Below are 18,408 nucleotides of genomic sequence, written 5' to 3'. Positions count from 1 at the left end.
GCGCGGCCAGTGTTCTTTGCTCTTGTACACAGGGCTGGTTTTGAGTTGTCCTTCTTTGTTTGGCCAGGACACTGATAAACGGCAAGGTCTTCCGCCGGTTGCGCTCTGGGCTGACGCTGAGCATCACACACCGCCGAGTTTCTCTTCGGACGTCCGCCAGTTTCCAGGCAATGTCAGCTTCCTTTACTGCAACATTATATATATATATATATATATATATATATATATATATATATATATATATATATATATATATATATATATATATATATATATATATACACACACACACACGAGTATGTGTGCGTGGAAAAGGTCGGTAAAGAAGATGCATGGCTATAGTCAGGTTTTTTATGAAAAAATGTTATTTCTTTCTAGTCAAAAACGGATAAAAAATTACAAAGGATTTTTTTTTATAATTATATAACAGGGCTGAAAATAACCATAAATAACATTTCTGCGTATAAATCTCAAAATTAGTTTTTAAATATTTGCGTTGAAGTGCCATCAACAGTATATGATTAGCAAAGAGAATATCTAAACGGAACAACAGTTGGACACATCGCTACGATTCAAGCAAGAGCAAGATAAACAAAACTGAGATCTCTCAATAAACATCATAACATTCAAACTTCAAGAAGATATTCATGAAAACCAAGACAGCTTCCAACCAATCCCTTTGAGTGTTTGGCACATGTGAGAACTCCAGTCCTCTTCGTTATTGAAATTACCTCTTTTCACAGATGAAGGATAACCAGTGAAGTGCTTTAATTTCCAAAGACCCGGATCCCTCACTCCATTTACGTATCCCAACGAGCCCAAGGCTTATCTGGGCAGGGAAAGGGGAAGGAATAATCATATCCTCAAACGTGGACTGGGGCTGAAGGGAAAGATAAGAGCACCGGCGACGATGAGCGTCCGCTTCTGGAAACAAAAAGGAAAGTTACGGAACGGAGAACCTTTTCAAATGCCGGTCCAAAGACAAGACTTCTTCCTGAAGATGGATTACGTTTGTTCGTCTCTCCGTATAAGTAAAAATGTGTATAAATTCTTTTTTAATTTAGACCGAGCCTAGAAATGACAATGTCAAAAGCATTAAATGTTCTCTATAAATATGCATGTTGTGTCTATAAACATGCACATCTAAGGTAAACTAGTCCTTTGAGAAAAGACTGCCATAAAAGCTTGTAAAAGTAACATGTTTATTACACGGCATGTTTTATGGTCAGTGAAATAACTGGGACAGGTACGCTGAATACAGTGGGATTATATATATAATATATGTATATATATACACGTATATGATTATATACGTATATATATATATATATATATATATATATATATATATATATATATATGTATATAATCATACAAGTATATATATATATATATATATATATATATATAATATATATATATATATATATATATATATATATATATGTATATATGCGTTTATGATTATATACAGTATATATATATATATATATATATATATATATATATATATATATATATATATATATATATATATATATATATATATACATATATATATGAATATATATGTATATATATATGCGTATATGATTATATACATATATATATATATATATATATATATATATATATATATATATATATACATATATATATGAATATATATGTATATATATATGCGTATATGATTATATACAGTATATATATATATATATATATATATATATATATATATATATATATATATATATATATATATATATATATATATATACATATATATATGAATATATATGTATATATATATGCGTATATGATTATATACAGTATATATATATACATATATATATGAATATATATGAATATATATATATATATATATATATATATATATATATATATATATATATATATATATATATATATTAATGTGTGCGTAGGTGTGTGTGCGCTTGTGTGTATAGGAACGACTGTTTTGAATTCCTTGTGATGATTTCAGTGCTCAACATTGGGAATGACTGATTTCTGTTACATATGATGCATGACTTACAAGCTTTTAGCTTTGGAATCTGGCCGTGAGCAAATCATAAACTAGCCTACACACAAGTCAGGTAATTGCTCGGACCTAATATTGGCTGATTCCCCGGTCCTATAACAACTGGGAGTACTGATCATGCTCTAATTTCGTTAGTAATTAAAAGTAAATAGGCGCTCTCTGATATGTTATACTGCTGTTAAGGTATTTATAAGATTTCACACGGCCTGGAATGGAATTTTGAATGATCTTTTCAGCAAGGCTGATACTCTTTCAAAAGAAAGTCTCGCCAACATAACTGATAGTCAAATTTGCTCGATAGTGTTGAATTACCGAATTAAAGACAAAGCCTAGTTCGCTGATGATTATATGTCAGCAAAATATTAAGAAAAATTGTAATGCAACATGAAGTCGTAAGTAGCAGATATATGTGCATGAGTATGGTATGTATGTATGCAAGTATGTAGATGTATAATATCAATCCAGTCCCAAATGTAGCAAAGAGCATATACTCCGAATCTTGGACTCATCACTATTCCTTGAAAACTATATTAATGTCCACAGGACAAATATTGTTTGAAAATACACCCTCAGTTCCTAATTCATCGCATATACTCCAGTGGTCTGGCTTGAGAGTTAACAACCTTCTGGATTCCGGCTTCGAAGTGTCTGGGTGTTTGGACTCCTGGAAGGTCCATGAGGCGCTGGTCTCTTTACCGTGAGGTAGCCATTTTAATGAGATACTCATACACTTTTCTCTACAATGCAAAGTGATTTTATATATAAAAGAAATCTCCATTTAAAGAGGTCATTCCTTTCATCTGTAGGCAGCATTTCATTTGCGATTAAATGCGAACGTTAGAGAACTTGAATTATTCATTTGCCTTCAAGGGAAGGAAGGAGTTGGTGTGAATAATAACAAATATATTCGAAATATGAAAATGAATGTAATTAATCTCATAAAAAATAAGCTACAAAAAGGGTTCAATCAAGGTCCCTTTATTAGGACCCTGGGCTCAATGATAAAAACCTATGAAAATATAACAGCCAGACACTAAAATATATCGATTAAGGGTTCAAATGGTACTAAGGATGTGTTAATTAAATAATTGTCAATTCTGATCTCCGAGGGAGTATGGACCCTTTGTCGAATACTTAATTAAAGGGGAGAAGATTGCACTAATTTCAAAGAAAAACGTAAGAGAAACATTTTTCTGTTGATAAGTGTAACAGCTTTAGTATACAACACCAAACATGATCGTCAAAATTCTGATAAACTGATTAAAGATCGTCAAAATTCTGATAAACTGATTAAAGAGAAAAAGAAAGCACGAAATAAATGAAAGCAAGTGAAAATAGCGCGGTTGTGCATCGCATGTCTAAGCATCTAATTACACTTCATATTTACAGCTACGATTTTGTTCCCTTTCGTAAAGTGTGGTCTTGATTTCCAGGCCTTCAAAAGAACACAGTTTTCCTTCCAGAGCTAATGGCGTTCATTCACAAGAGCTATAAGGTTTTTGACCTCTGTGCCAAGATTTTTTTTTTTATCCAAAAGTGTTTACTATTTCACCCGGATATTACTGTGAACAACCTAATTCGTTTGGTCTCTTGAACCAAAAGAGGTCTCGGGCTAAGAAACTTGGAGAATGTCCAGAGATTAAAGAAAGAAAAAACGATGTCATATAATGTTCGTAAAAATCCATACAAAACTTTTGGGACGGTTCCAGTTTTCCGCCCCAGATATCTTCAGCTGAGAGAGAGAGAGAGAGAGAGAGAGAGAGAGAGAGAGAGAGAGAGAGAGAGAGAGAGAGAGAGAGAGAGAGAGAGATTCCTTCTAATCTATCTTAATACTTCTATTGAGAAAATTTGCAAAAGGTCTTCATTAGCGTCCAAAAGCTGATACAGTTCAAGATAAATGCCAATTAATTTGGTGCTTAATTTTTTATGTGAATATTAATGTAGAAACATCAGAATTCTTGTGAGCAATTCCAGCGCTGAAGAACATTACAGATAAGATAAGAAAATGATTTTCAAAACTAATCACGGTTAATAAGAAAACGAAAAGAAAATCATTACGCCACATCAGGTTCAGAGTTGGAGAACACAAATCAAATGAATTCGGAATGGTATGATTTGGGTTATATTGCCTTTAATTACAAGAGTTTTGACCAGTTGTGTTACATTTAGTTCGAAAAATTTCTCAAAGAAATTCTATATATGTCACTCGTGCATAAGGCATTAAAATTCATATATCAATAAAATACACACACACATATATGAATATATATATATATATATATATATATATATATATATATATATATATATATATATATATATATATATATATATAGGCATCACAGAAACTGGCCAAGATAATGCTGCACTTATAATTACCTCATGTCGGAATTGATTAATCTCCCATTAAACTAATTAACTACTGCAATGAATTTAGTACTGAAATCTTGGTTCCGGTGTGAAAGCATCATTTATTTACTCATTTATTTATTCATTCATTCATTCATTTTGTCACGTTCAGAGAAAGAGGTCCACAGCCTGGTGAGGAGTACAAACAATTTGGAAGCGCTGAGAGAGAGAGAGAGAGAGAGAGAGAGAGAGAGAGAGAGAGAGAGAGAGAGAGAGAGAGAGAGACTGCCATGATGGAGTGAAGGTGTTTGAACTAAGGGAACTTATTACCAAGGAAGCCTGCAGTGAGTGCAAGACAGAAGAGAGAGAATCAGTTTGTCTGTGTTGAGGGTTCCAAATAATATTGATGGTCCTCCTGTGCAAGTACGAAGCCGCTTATGTTGCGGAAGTTTTCTGCAAAAAAGGGTTTCACGAATGTGTTATTATTCTCTCTCTGAAGAAACATCCGATCAGAGAACACGGCTTAAAATTTCGTGTGTGTATATATATATATATATATATATATATATATATATATATATATATATATATATATATATATATATATATATATATATATATATATATATATATATTTATATATATATGTGTATATATATGTATATATACTGTATATATGTGTGTGTGTGTTATATATATATATATATATATATATATATATATATATATATATATATATATATATATATATATATATATATATATATAGAATTCATTAACAACTCAGTTAATATCAGAGATCCTAACGATCAACGGCATTTTATAAACTGTTCCTATATCTTGATAATCAGTAATATTCTCTCAATCTTCAGAAGCGAAACTTTATTGCTGTTAAATTTCTATTTATTACGAACATTTATTCTAAGCCTGCATTTCCAACCTTTGCGATAATAAATCGATCAAACACAAGGGTTCTCAGCATGTAAAGAATGATCCCGCTTAGGGTAATCCGAGCTTTTAAGATGGGGATGGGGTGGTTTCACTTCCCCTAGTTCCTGTAAATGAAACAGAAATATGGCGAGAATTTATGTGCATTTATGAATTTAAGGATCAGTGATACAATTTGCATTCATTACCCAAAGTTTTTCGAAAATATGCGATCTAGTTTTCCACTTAACTGTACGGTAAGTAAAACCTTCCTAATGCAAGCTATATATATATATATATATATATATATGTGTATATATATATATATATATATATATATATATATATATATATATATATATATATATATATATATATATATATATATATATATATATATATATATATATATATATATATATATATATATATATATATATATATATATATATATATTGTCATGTTCGTGGAGCCGTGGGGTGTGAGGGATGGTAAATACAACTGACTAAGGGGAGTATGCTCAGCGATCAGAAAAGGTTTTGGTTAGTGAATATACTCAAAATATCATCAAAGTAAGGGTTTAAGATAAACCTAGATTATCCACTTAAAACATATAATTCACTAAAGTATGAGAAGAGGAAATATTTACAGGAGTTACCAATAGAGCTCCGTGGCACTATCCAAAATTGCTGTACTAAAATCACAATCAATAAGCAAGAGCACCACACAACTGCAAGCACTATAACTATGCCTTCTTAGGATAACACACTTCACAAATATGGGATACTCATTAGATAGTACAAGATGGGGTACAGCAAGCAAGACAAGGTTCACACTGGGGATCCGGATATCTTGACCAGATATGGCACCTGCAGATTGCAGGAGGATGGCACCGTTGACCTACAGGTACTTTCACACAACAGGTACTCGCAACATGGATCTGCAGAGCAGAGGATGTAGTAATATACGAAGGAATTTCGAGTGAAATTTACTTGGAATACGTAAGCAAATAACAGAACACTGATCTTTGACACTAGTAATAATAACTCACTGCATGTTAATACTTATAGCCAGGGCAAACGGAAGACTAACACTGGTATTCCAACATTGATAAATCAAACACCACAGTCAAAATCATAAGAATCTCTGAGAGAGAATTCGAAGGGATATGGATATGAGAATGGGAGAACAGGTCGAAAATTCAGGTAAAGGGTAAAATGGTGAGGCCCAACAAACAACTTCCAATCACATTACTTTAGACCATGGACAAGACTTGAGTAGATCAGAGCCAGTTTCCCGTAGCAGGAGCATCAATGGAGCTGCGTCGCGTACAGTCCCCCACCATAGAGGAATCGGTTGAAACGGAAGGGAGCTGCTGGGCTACAGAGTCATCAGTGCTCAAAGGGCAAGGTGGTTAGTTAGGACTACCTTCAAAGTGACAGCAACAGAGAGACGTCTAAAGGGGACTCGATCAGAGTCCCTATCCAAACAGGATATTTATACTGCAATCAGCACCGGTCGTGTTTTGACAGTTCCCCCTACTAACTTTCCCCTCGAGCCAGGATTATTAGGTCGGGCCAGGTGTTGTTACTTATTTTGGGTACGGTCATGAATTTACCTCCTCATTTCACACCTGGATTGTTATTATTGCAAAGGGCAAGGTGGGAAAATGTCAAATGAAATTTACAAAAACATCTAGTACTTCTTTTCTTTACATAATGTTATATTGAAATATCAAGACAGGAAAAGCAAAATGCAAACGGTCAAAAGGACGTTTGTAACAATATATATATATATATATATATATATATATATATATATATATATATATATATATATATATATATATATATATATATATATATATGTAATATATATATAATGTGGATGTGAAACACATTGTATATATATGTGTTCCAGCATAACTCTGTGGGGGCAGCAAAGGGGATGGGGGTGGGAAGGGCTTCCCTTAAACGGGGCTGGTTCTGCCCGTAGACTCAGTAACTAAATACTCTCTACGGGTTTATCATACCACATTTTGGTATACATATGACATACTGTCTGGAAAAGAATACTGTAGGGGTAAGACATCACTGCACCAAAGGGGGTTGGGGTGGGAAGGGGGTGACATGTAAAAATAACTGAAAACGGCCGATATTAGTGTCTAATCCACAATTTTCGAGGTCGCTGAGATGAAAAGTGACACTCCCGATGCCCTTTAAGTCCAAGTTCAGTCCCGATAGGAATGGGGGGGGTGAGAAGGGGGTGCATTATAAAATGTCAAAAATGCTGGCCAATGTAACTGAAGCAACTATCTCCACAGGACAGAGAGAGAGAGAGAGAGAGAGAGAGAGAGAGAGAGAGAGAGAGAGAGAGAGAGAGAATGTTACCAACGAACGAGTCGAAGTGAAACCCGGCTGAAAGTAATGACCCGGTCATTTATTAGACGAAAACCTTCGATTCAACTCTTTCAAGAACAGTGTTCCAAGAACCTATACAAACCTGAAACTGATATTCCAGTTTTATTTGAACAAATAAGTCCCCAAAACATCTATTGGATTTACTTATTTATTTGTCTATTTACGTCTGTTTATGTAAATACTTACCTCATTTCTTACAGGAAAAACTTTAAAATTTTCTTTAAGAAATAGGGTTGGTATTTATATAAACTGGCGTAAACAGACAAAGGAATAAATAAATCCATTAGATTTTTTTGTACTTGCTGGTTCAAATAAAGGATGAGAATTGCTTTCAAGTCTGCGGAGGTTCTGCTGAGCGAACTAAGATTCGACTGAGAGTATTCTCCAGTAAATAATTCCAGTCATAGTCTATTTTTTTAAACCTGGCAAACTTACACTTAGCCGCTTGCGGCTGATTGGATGGACGTCCTGTTGTCCGAATCTCAGTTTTGTTTTCACACTGTTTCAGAATTGTGATTATACGGTCATAGGGAGAGTTAAGAGCTAAGTTGTGCAGTGTTATGTAAATACCAGTTGTAATAAACGTAAGTATTAAGAACTTACACACCGAATTATTATATATATTTATCAATTATGAAACGACACTTACCGAAACCGTACACTAGAAATATGTTTCAAACACGTGAACTTTAATGTTTAATTTCTAGCTAGATTTTTAGCGCAATCATGCCATTAGTGGTTTGGTATTAACCAAAACGTATTTATTGTACATTGCTGAAGGTTCTCAAACGCCTAAAAACAAAAAAACTACCGTACATATTTAAGCTTAGCGGAAAAGTTGAGAAGGTGGAGTTGTGGGAGGAACAGCCGGTGAGTTGTCGTCTGCACACACCACTTACAACTAGAGTTATTCAGCTTAGAATCGGTTATCGAGCAGGTGCCTCACTATCTATTTCACCTATTTCAGCCATGGCCACAAGAGACGATACAGATCAAAGCACACATGAAGGAACTTCAAACACCAGGCAAAGACATGCCTGAAAATCTCTAATTGAAGAACAGTCAGTTTACTGAAATTTTATATAGCAGAGAGTAGCACACTAGCTACAAAAAAAAGTATTCATAAATTCAATGCATGTTCAATTTGCCTTTATACAGCACATATCCTAGAATATTAATGACATTCCGTCTGCAGTATTTTTTAAATAAAAAATTAGTATTATGATATATAAGCATCTTAATGATTATTTTGGGAACACACGAGCACCACAGCCCAGATTTGAACCTTCCGCTGAGACTACGTCAACCTTGTGATTGTTCCTCCAACAACTCCACCTCCTCAACTTTTCCGCCAAGCTTAAATTTGTACGGTAGTTTTCTTTTTTTTTTTTTTTTAGGCGTTAGAGAACTTTCAGAAATGTACAATAAACACATTTTGGTTATTTCCAAACCACTAATGGCAGGATTGAGCTAGAAATCTAGCTAGAAATTAAACATTAAAGTTCATGTTTTTGAAACATATTCTAGTCTACGGCTTCGGTAAGTGTTGTTTCATACCTGTTAAATGTGTAATTATATATATATATATATATATATATATATATATATATATATATATATATATATATATATATATATATATTCTGTATGTAAGTTCTTAATACTTACGTTCATTACAACTGATGTTTACATAACATTGCATAACTTAGCTCTTAACTCACCCCACAATTCTGAAACAACGTGAAAACAAAACTCTGAGATTCAGACAACTGGACGTCCATCCAATCAGCGGCAAGCAGCTAAGTGCAAGTTTGCCAGGTTAAAAAAAAAAAAAAAATTATAGTTACGCGTGTAACAGGTTGAGAAAATGCTCGCATCCTTATATTTTCACAGTTGTGCGTAATTTACTAGCACATAACGGCTCGACGTGAACACACTTCATAATGATTTCATTCCTACGTACAACAGCATTCATTTAGAACAATGTTGTATCTGTAAATTAAGAAATGTCCTGCAGTTGCTCTCCTCGGTCCGTATCTTAGTGACTTCTCTTAATTTCTATCAAAAATTATGTTGCAATATCCCAGCATAATCTGAGGATGGGTTTTGAAAAATGATATAAGTAGTATTAAAACGTTGACATTTTAGCACCAACCAGACAAATTTGGCCGAAGGATGTATTTAGAACTAATGCTAAGACTCTCTCATACTGCACTATACGGTATGTGGAAAAAAACAGTAAAAGAAGTTTAGCAAGAAATAAGTTTTATCAGAGATAAAAGGAATAACCTCTGCAGGGTTCCAGTATAAGCTTCACTCAACCATGCCTTGGAAATTAAATTATAGAAAAGGTAGACGTTGCTTTCATGAAAAACAACTAGAAAACTTCTCTTAATTTCAGAAGTTGTCTAGCGACAGACCGGCGTCCAGTGCTGCAAGTCCTTCATTGGCTACACTTTGAGCTTCACTCCTGAAGGATACTCTGCCATTTTCCGTTTGCCAGTAGTATTACAAAGTCGTTTATTCCTCCCTACACTTCCTATTGTATCTCTAACACCTATAGCTTATTTAGCTGTAGCCACTCAACTTTTGGCAATACTGTTCTCTATTCATTTAAATTTCTCACGGATTTTCGCCAAGATTAACCTACTCTTACTTTTAAATGGCAGGAAAAACCCAGTAAAGTCAATTGCTCCGAAAAATGAAAACCCCTTCCCAGGTTTCTATATCATACCTCCAACTGCTCTGTAAGCTTGGAAATTACCACATTTCATCACCGCTTTGCACGCACGAAGCCTTACTTTCCCGCAGACACTGTATAAAGAACGATGAGTTCAGAGTCAACCTTTCTTAAGAGTTCAAAGTCGACCTTTCTCATTCTTTCTGAGTATCTTAGCTTTTAAACCGCATCACTTCTTCAACATGTCAAGCAATGATGGGTGACACCTGATCTTGGCTTTTTACTAAAATGGTTGTTTTTAGTCTCTCAACATCTTTTATCTATTTCAATGTTTGCGTCGACCTAATATATTTGCGGTACAAACAACTGAAATTTGTTTTCACGCTCTATTTCTAAATCTTAATTTCTCATAAAGGTCTATCTTTATATCTTTTGTATAAGAAACAGTCTACTCTGTTGTTCCTGTGTTTTTATATCCGCTTGGGAGAAGGTCATGGCCAGGCTACATGTCACGGTTAACCTTCTGATAAAAAAAAAAAAAAACTTTTACGTAATTAGGCCATGTTTGGTTTTGTCTTATTATCTTGTTATTTCATGAATACTGCCAAGGTGAAAGTACAGCCAACTGATAAAGAGACATTTCCAAGTTGTGAATAGAGAAAGGATCATTCTTTCATTACTAACAGCTTACTTTACTATGATTGCAGGAGTTTATTTCTTGCGTGATTAAACACTCACAGCCACTGGCGACGTGACAAGAGCTTGCCAAATTAATTTCGCTTCACCTTGGATGATTTAATTAATGTCACTTATTAAGAGGAGAGAATGACAATGTTGGGAGGCACAATACTAGTTTCATAAATGGCTGTCTTTCTGACTGCAATTTTTGCTATCAATTTCAACTCTCTTAAGGAGTTGTCCCTCATAAGCGTCCTCTTTGGAAGACATGAAAGTTGGTCCTTTGATAAGAAAACGGTTCATGTTAGTAACACTGCAATGCGCTACTGGTCTGAGTTGGGTGGGTTAGACATTGCATGAGAAGTCTCTCTCTCTCTCTCTCTCTCTCTCTCTCTCTCTCTCTCTCTCTCTCTCTCTCTCTCTCTCTCTCTCTCTCTCTCTCCTTTTCCGTGCTAGCTCTCAATGCTAAAATACTAAAGTCTCTAATGGGCGAGAATAATGGGGCGGAATGCATACAGAGCGCAATAAAACTTTCTGAATTGATTAGAGAAAATTGCACCTTATTTTTTTAGGTTTACTCATATTTCCTTCTTTTTCTTTTTATTCTCCGAGTTGCAGAAAGTTAATAATGGGAAAGTAATGTGAATAAAATTCTAGTATATACTGTATAGTTTGTGGCTGTATTTTAGAGTAGCTCCTGCGAATTAAACCACAAAATTCCTTGTATTTCATCTGAAAATCAAAATGTTTATAACTCAGTTATGGTGACCTGTCTGGCTTCATCAGAAAACGTATTTATAAAATAATACACTTTTTTACGCCATGTTAGCACAGTAAATAAAAGCATGAAGCACGGAACTCTTTCCTCGCTAACAACTGTCATAAGCCTAGCGATAGCACCTAACGTTTTCTTTAATTTGACATTTATACAAAATTGCAAGTTTCTGTTGTTGACATCCTCAGTTCCTCCTTTATTTCCCTGCGGTCAATTTAGGTCTGCTTCATAGCTTATGCACGATGTTATCTTTTTCTTTATTATTATTTCTCGTTTAATTACGTTAACAATATGGCTATACCAATATGAAGATTTTTATTACTTCACATATAAATCATAGTACAACAAGAAAACGGCCCTCTTATCCTTCGAATCTAAGCCAATTTGCCTGTGTCGGACTCGCAAATACTGTCATTCCCTTCCTCCAATCGTCACAACAGCCTCTTCAGCTCCAGTCTTCTCTCTAATGTCAAAAGTACGCACATAAAAATACCATTTGTCCACCAGGTACAATCCAGGAAATCGTTTTATTTTTATGCATTGAATACTTGCGTTCGAATGACTGAAAGGCGATATTGCCATTACAAATGTTTTATTTCCACATTTCTTGCAATATAACCCAGTAAAAAGACCGACATTCCCAATTCGGCGGTATTCACATAACAATTGTATCCAATTCTGTCAAAACTCTTTAGGTTAAAGAACCTTTATATATTTTCTGTGGACGTAGATGCCGTCTCCTTTGTGTCGTGCGCCCATTACTGTAAATGGATATTTTATGTAACTAATAATGACGTTCCTTTTGGCTTTGTCTTTTTATGGAGTTTCCTAATTCAATTAACGTAATTGTATGTGGCTCACTCCACCACGAGGCTAGTTTCTTTATTATCTTAATGGACATGTCTACTCTCCCACGCCTAGGCAAATTAAACTTTGACGGGAAAAGAAATAATTAGGAAAAGCGAACCGTTTTTATTAGTAGCGTTTATTCTATTTATGATTTTATACTTTCATCATAAACAGCACTAATCCAACATAACAATAGCCCTCCTGATGTTCAAGGATCAAACTGATTATCACGAATGCAAAAAGTATTCAAAAACTGCAATAAACGATAGTGTCATTGTTAAACACAGTAGTCTACAGTAACACGGAACAGATCTGGTCTCTGACAGAGAGATGGGATATTAGTTTCATCAAGAATTCAGTGAATGACAGATAAGAAACGAAGAAAAAATTATTGTCTAAATCCACTTGCTCTTCGACATTTCAACATAAAATTGCAGTCACATAGGCAGCTACGAAAGGAAACGGTGTTAATTAGTTGTTTCATACAATTGAACGGCAAAGTTTTGGTATACTGTGGTGTCCACTGTTGCAATTCTACGAGTTTTGTTTACGACTAACAATCTGGAATGAATTGAAAAGGCACATGAATGGAAAACGGAGGGTTACCACTAAATTATTGCATCAGCATTTCATTAGGAAGTTTTGGTGCTACTTCGTCTTGTTATCTATGCGTCACCTACTCCGAGGTGCTAGTACTAAACACCGTACGGTAAATGTAAAGTAGACGTCTGCACGAAGACATCGTTTATTAATGTAAAATTTGTCGACCACACAATATAGAAATTGGCGTATATAATACTTCGATCCACGAGGGGCTAGTACTAACACGGCGTCCCAAGGAGCTTCAGCCACGTTTAGTAGCCTAGTGGACCCTCGGAGTAGGTGACTTGTAGATAACACGCCAAAGTAGCAACGAAGTTTTTCATGATTATGATTCATATTGAGAATACATTCCCATGGAGCAAGCCTCGGGGCCACGATTTTGTATAACAAGCTTCTTCAAAATGGGACTAGAATGCTCGCTTGTGAACATGGAAAGGGATAGAGAAAAAGAAGAAATGATTAGGTATGAACATGATAACACGTCACAGTAACCATATAGGCTTTCTATGCTACTGTTAGCACAAGCTTCACTACGCTTACTTTTTGCTTATTCCTAATAACATATACTATTCGTTATACTATTACTCTCTATCATACCTTCTTTTCAGAAACGCTGCACTATTCTTTTTGTATCCAGCTACAATATCCGTTCCAGCTACTGTTCTAAAGAGAAGTGGGCACCTGTTCATAAACGTTTGGCTACCAAGTTTGACGTCAATTGGCAAAATTAAGCCTAAGTAACTTCGCCCCTACCCTAAAACTCTTGCAACTGTATTTATCATGTTCTGTTACACTAGTAAAAGAAATACTGTATTAGGATGATGAGAATCAAAATAGGCTAGTCATGAAACAAGTCCCCGTGTGAAGGTTTCTTTAGTACAAGGAAAGTATCACCCAATACAGTACATACGATAAAACGGAGGGTTGAATATTAGGGCATTTAGGCTATACGGCATTTAGACACCAAATATTTTTGTAACAACACTTACAACAATTTGCATAATACAAGTCTCTGGGAATTTCCTATTACAACTCAATCTTATTTGATTATAACAGTATAATTTACCTTTCAATATAAAAAAAAGTAACAAATGCGTCGAAGTTTTTTCGGCGCAATCGAGTTTTCTGTACAGCCTACAATCAAGGCCACCGAAAATCGATCTATCTTTAGGTGGTCTCGGTATAATGCTGTATGAGCCGCAGCCCATAAAACTTTAACCACGGCCCGGTGGTAGCCTGTCCTATATCGTTGCCAGATGCACGATTATGGGTAACGTTATTAACCTTAAATAAAATAAAATAAAAATTGCAGAGGCTGCAGGGCAGCAATTTGGTATGACTGATGGTTGGGGGAGGGGGGGGGGTGGATGATTAACATACCAATTTGCAGCCCTCTAGTCTCAGTAGATTTTAAGATCTGAGGGCGGACAGAAAAGTGCGGACGGACAGACAAAGCCGGCGCAAAAGTTTTCTTTTACAGAAAACTAAAAGTCATCAATCATGGCCAATCTTAATCATTTTTTTAAGATGGGTTTTTCTTAAGCCCAAACATTGAATTAAGGTTTTCACAAATACTTTTAAGTATAATGTCAGGTGATTCTTTAATGGGGTTGCCTATTCGTAAAAGGGGAGGTTTCATCAAATCTAGCATTTACAACATCTTGGTTAAAATCAAAAGAATGTAGTACTTTGACAAATATGGAAGAATTTGCAATATTATAGTCATTAAAAGTTAAAGGATTTAAAACTGGAACTAAATTTTGACAAAATATAACTAAAAGTGGCTACTGAAGAAATAATGGGTCTTTTTTGTAAATCAAAGGAAAATCTAAAGGAGATACCCAGTCGAAGTTTAATCCCGTATCGCTCGATATAAACAAGAGACATGGAAGTGGCGTAAATCGTAAAAAACTAATACAAATTTAATTAATAGGATGTGTATTTTCCAAGTTGTTATTATTCTCTACATGCAGAAAAGCTGCAATGAATAGGGTACAATGGGTGTTACCCTGTTGTGTACCTATTACGAAATAAATCACACAGTTGCTAAGTTATGAACTTTGACCTTGTAACGTAAAAAGGGAAGTGACTATACTGTAAGTTAAATAGACATAAAAAAATATGTTACAGAACCTTAAGAAGGATCAAAATATAATGATTACTAAGCCAGAAAGGTAGGGGACGTAGTCCTGATGAATAGGTCGGATTATTTACATAGAATTAATGGAATACTCCCTGACATGGTAATTCTAAAGATGTCCCAGGAAATCGGGCGTTTTTCGGAAGGTAAAAGGAAAAAAATAGCAGAATTACGTAGTTACATGCTTGGCAATATGAGGAAACCTATTAATGTTATGCAATGGTTGGTTATTGTCCCACTCCTTCCCCAAAACAATATTAAGTAATATTTAAGAGGACGACCATGATCTAACAACCCACCTAACGCAACATAAGATGTCATATCCCTAACCTGTCACAGCTCGCCATATCCTTAACCAGTGACAGTTTTCCGTCCTAATATAACAGCATAATATTGTTTATTTGTTTACCTTATAGGAAGTGTAAAATTTTACCATAAATCATTATCGCATTTTGGACTTGAAAATGTAGTTTCAATGTGTTTTTTGAACGTTTCTGATATTCGTTTCCTTAACAAAAGTGTACTTTTAGACAGTGTACCCTACCCGTATATAGGGGGACCAGCGGGAAAGCAAGGTTTTTTTTTTTGTGGGGGGGGTGAAAGAAAACACAAAATGAATATGCATGGATCGATTTAACCTAAACTAACCAGGGGAACTCCACCCCTCCTGGACCCCCACCTAATGTGGGATGGCAGATCTTTACCTAGCCCTAGACACCCACCTAACCTAACCCAGGGGACCGGGTCCTTACCTAATGGGAAATTTTGTTCCCCTGAATACCCAACCTGACTTAACCTAGGTCACGAGGTCCTTTTCTAGGCCTAGACCCCTACCTAACCTAACCTAAAGCAATGCAAATAAATTATAATAAGGTTGCAACCTAACCAACATCTAACTTAACCTAACCTAGGGCAACAGGTTCTTACCATTGTGCAGGATTAGTCTGAAAACATTCCATCAACTTGCTTCAAGCTGAATGAGAACTATCAATGGGATTAATGTTCTCGTATTTCTCTCCAAAAACCCCATTTTCCCACTGCGGTCCCCTGACTTAAGATATAAGGGTTGGAAAAATACTCATTTTCTAAAGAAACGAAAGTCAGGAACGTTCAAAGCACACATCAAAACATGGTTAAATTGAATTTCCAAGTAAAAATTGCGTAATCATTTTATTATATATTCCGGTACAAAACAATGTATTAAATATTAATTTCATTTACCTTAACCTGCACGTGGGTCAAAGTGGGCTGCTGCTTCAAGGTAGACGTGAAGATGGTGACAAAGGCTTTATGTGGCTATATCAAATTCTAAATAATAAGTGGCCAAGCAGCCAATGCAATGGACCTTCCTTCAGCTTAATCTTGGGACTTGGTTCTTAACATCCCAACACCTTCTCTAAACTGAGCTAATATGGGCGCGTTTGTCAAAATCTACAAAATGCACACTATGATTTACTGTTAATGTTTAAGACTCGTGACTTAGCCAACCTCGAATCCCAAACAAATATCTGAGAACAACTCGTGGCCTTGTCCCTCGGCCCACATTACATTTTCGATTACCATACCAAACTTACACTCGACTAGGCCATTTCCACTGTTTATTGTGGCCGCCAACTTCCTTACTTCGGCGAAAAACCTGTTTCAACATCTCCCGAAAATATGAACACGTTATTCATATTAGGGTGGCCTAATTTAGGCTCTCATTTAGCTACTCCATGCGAAAACCAGTCATGAACCCAAAGCATAACGAACTTGAAAATAGTTTCTGTCAAGTTTACGATCGGAAAACCAAATGCCTTTAAAAATGGGCTCTTGAAAATAACAACGATTAGTTTGAGCTGACGAGTAAGAAGTTTTGGCACAACTGAAAGCAATCTATGAAGGTCTATCCAACTAGATACTGTTCACCGCACTTGGGACAAACTTTACCACTTAAATTACACAGTGCCTTTACACAAGATAAGTTTTTCAGTTTTTTTTTATGTAAATTCACAAAATCCCTACAACTTTGCAATCTTCGCAAGATGAGGTAAATTGGAGTTGATGTTCAGGTTCACTAAGGGTTTAACTTTCACGAGAAATTTCTGGCACAACCAAACGCTTCTCATATACTAAAGGCCGATGGATTTACTAGTTAAAGGCGTCGGTCAGTATTGTTCCGCTGAGGAAAAAAAATACGGGTGATTGGAGAAAACATATTACATGTGAAATAGCCTAATGATAATGACATAAAATAATAAAATAAGTCACGTCATAACATTACGTAAACATGACGTAATACTTCAGTTTTCTGTGCGGAGTAAAAATTTTACTGTTTGTTCTATCATTATTATCATTCTAATATTATTTTCATTATCGTTAGCTTATTTTACATGTAATACGTTTTGTCCAGTCACCTGCATTTTTTTTTATTTTCCTTAGTGGAGCAATACTGTCTGCCGCCTTTAACGAATAAATTCATGGGTATATAATTAAATCCGCAGTGAACTTGAACGTCAGCACCATTTTACCATAGAGGATTCTCTCTGATAGAGGATATATACCTGGTGATCCGATGTCTACACCAGTGCTACGTAGTTCGGTGGTCCTCCACCAGGGCGGCGCTGCAAAGCCTTGCAGCCATCTTAAAAGGTCTGGTAACCTACAAACTGAGCAGGGGATTAGCGTGATTGTGAATTTTTTTATCGTTAATGTTTAATGAGTAAGTGTTTAGCGAATGTGTAGGGTTTAGTAAGTAAGTGTTTAGTGAATGTTTAGTGTGTACTATTCAGTGAATGTTAGTGAAGGTTTAGTGTGTAAGTATTCACTGAATGTTTAATGAGTGATTAGAGTTTAGTTAATGTTAATTGTGTAAGTATTCAGTGAATGTTTGTGTGTTAAAGGTTTAGGGAATGCTTTGTGAATGTTTATTGAGTGTTCAGTGAATGT

At 35.1% G+C, this 18,408-nt stretch overlaps 1 protein-coding gene across 1 annotated transcript in view; it reads right to left on the bottom strand.

The window, feature by feature from the left end:
• LOC136843158 (tubulin beta-4B chain) overlaps positions 1-17,603 on the bottom strand; it is a 66,466-nt gene extending 48,863 nt beyond the window's left edge. Inside the window, exon 1 of the mRNA XM_067111211.1 lies at positions 16,702-17,603. The gene's annotated coding sequence lies outside the window, so the exon portion shown is untranslated. The remainder of the gene's footprint in view (positions 1-16,701) is intronic.
• Between the last annotated feature and the right edge of the window lie 805 nt (positions 17,604-18,408).

This window comes from Macrobrachium rosenbergii, chromosome 11 (assembly GCF_040412425.1).
Source record: "Macrobrachium rosenbergii isolate ZJJX-2024 chromosome 11, ASM4041242v1, whole genome shotgun sequence".
Classification (NCBI taxonomy): Eukaryota; Metazoa; Arthropoda; class Malacostraca; order Decapoda; family Palaemonidae; genus Macrobrachium; species Macrobrachium rosenbergii.
The sequence above is the reverse complement of the archived record's forward strand: the minus strand, read 5'-3'. Positions and strand labels throughout refer to the sequence as shown.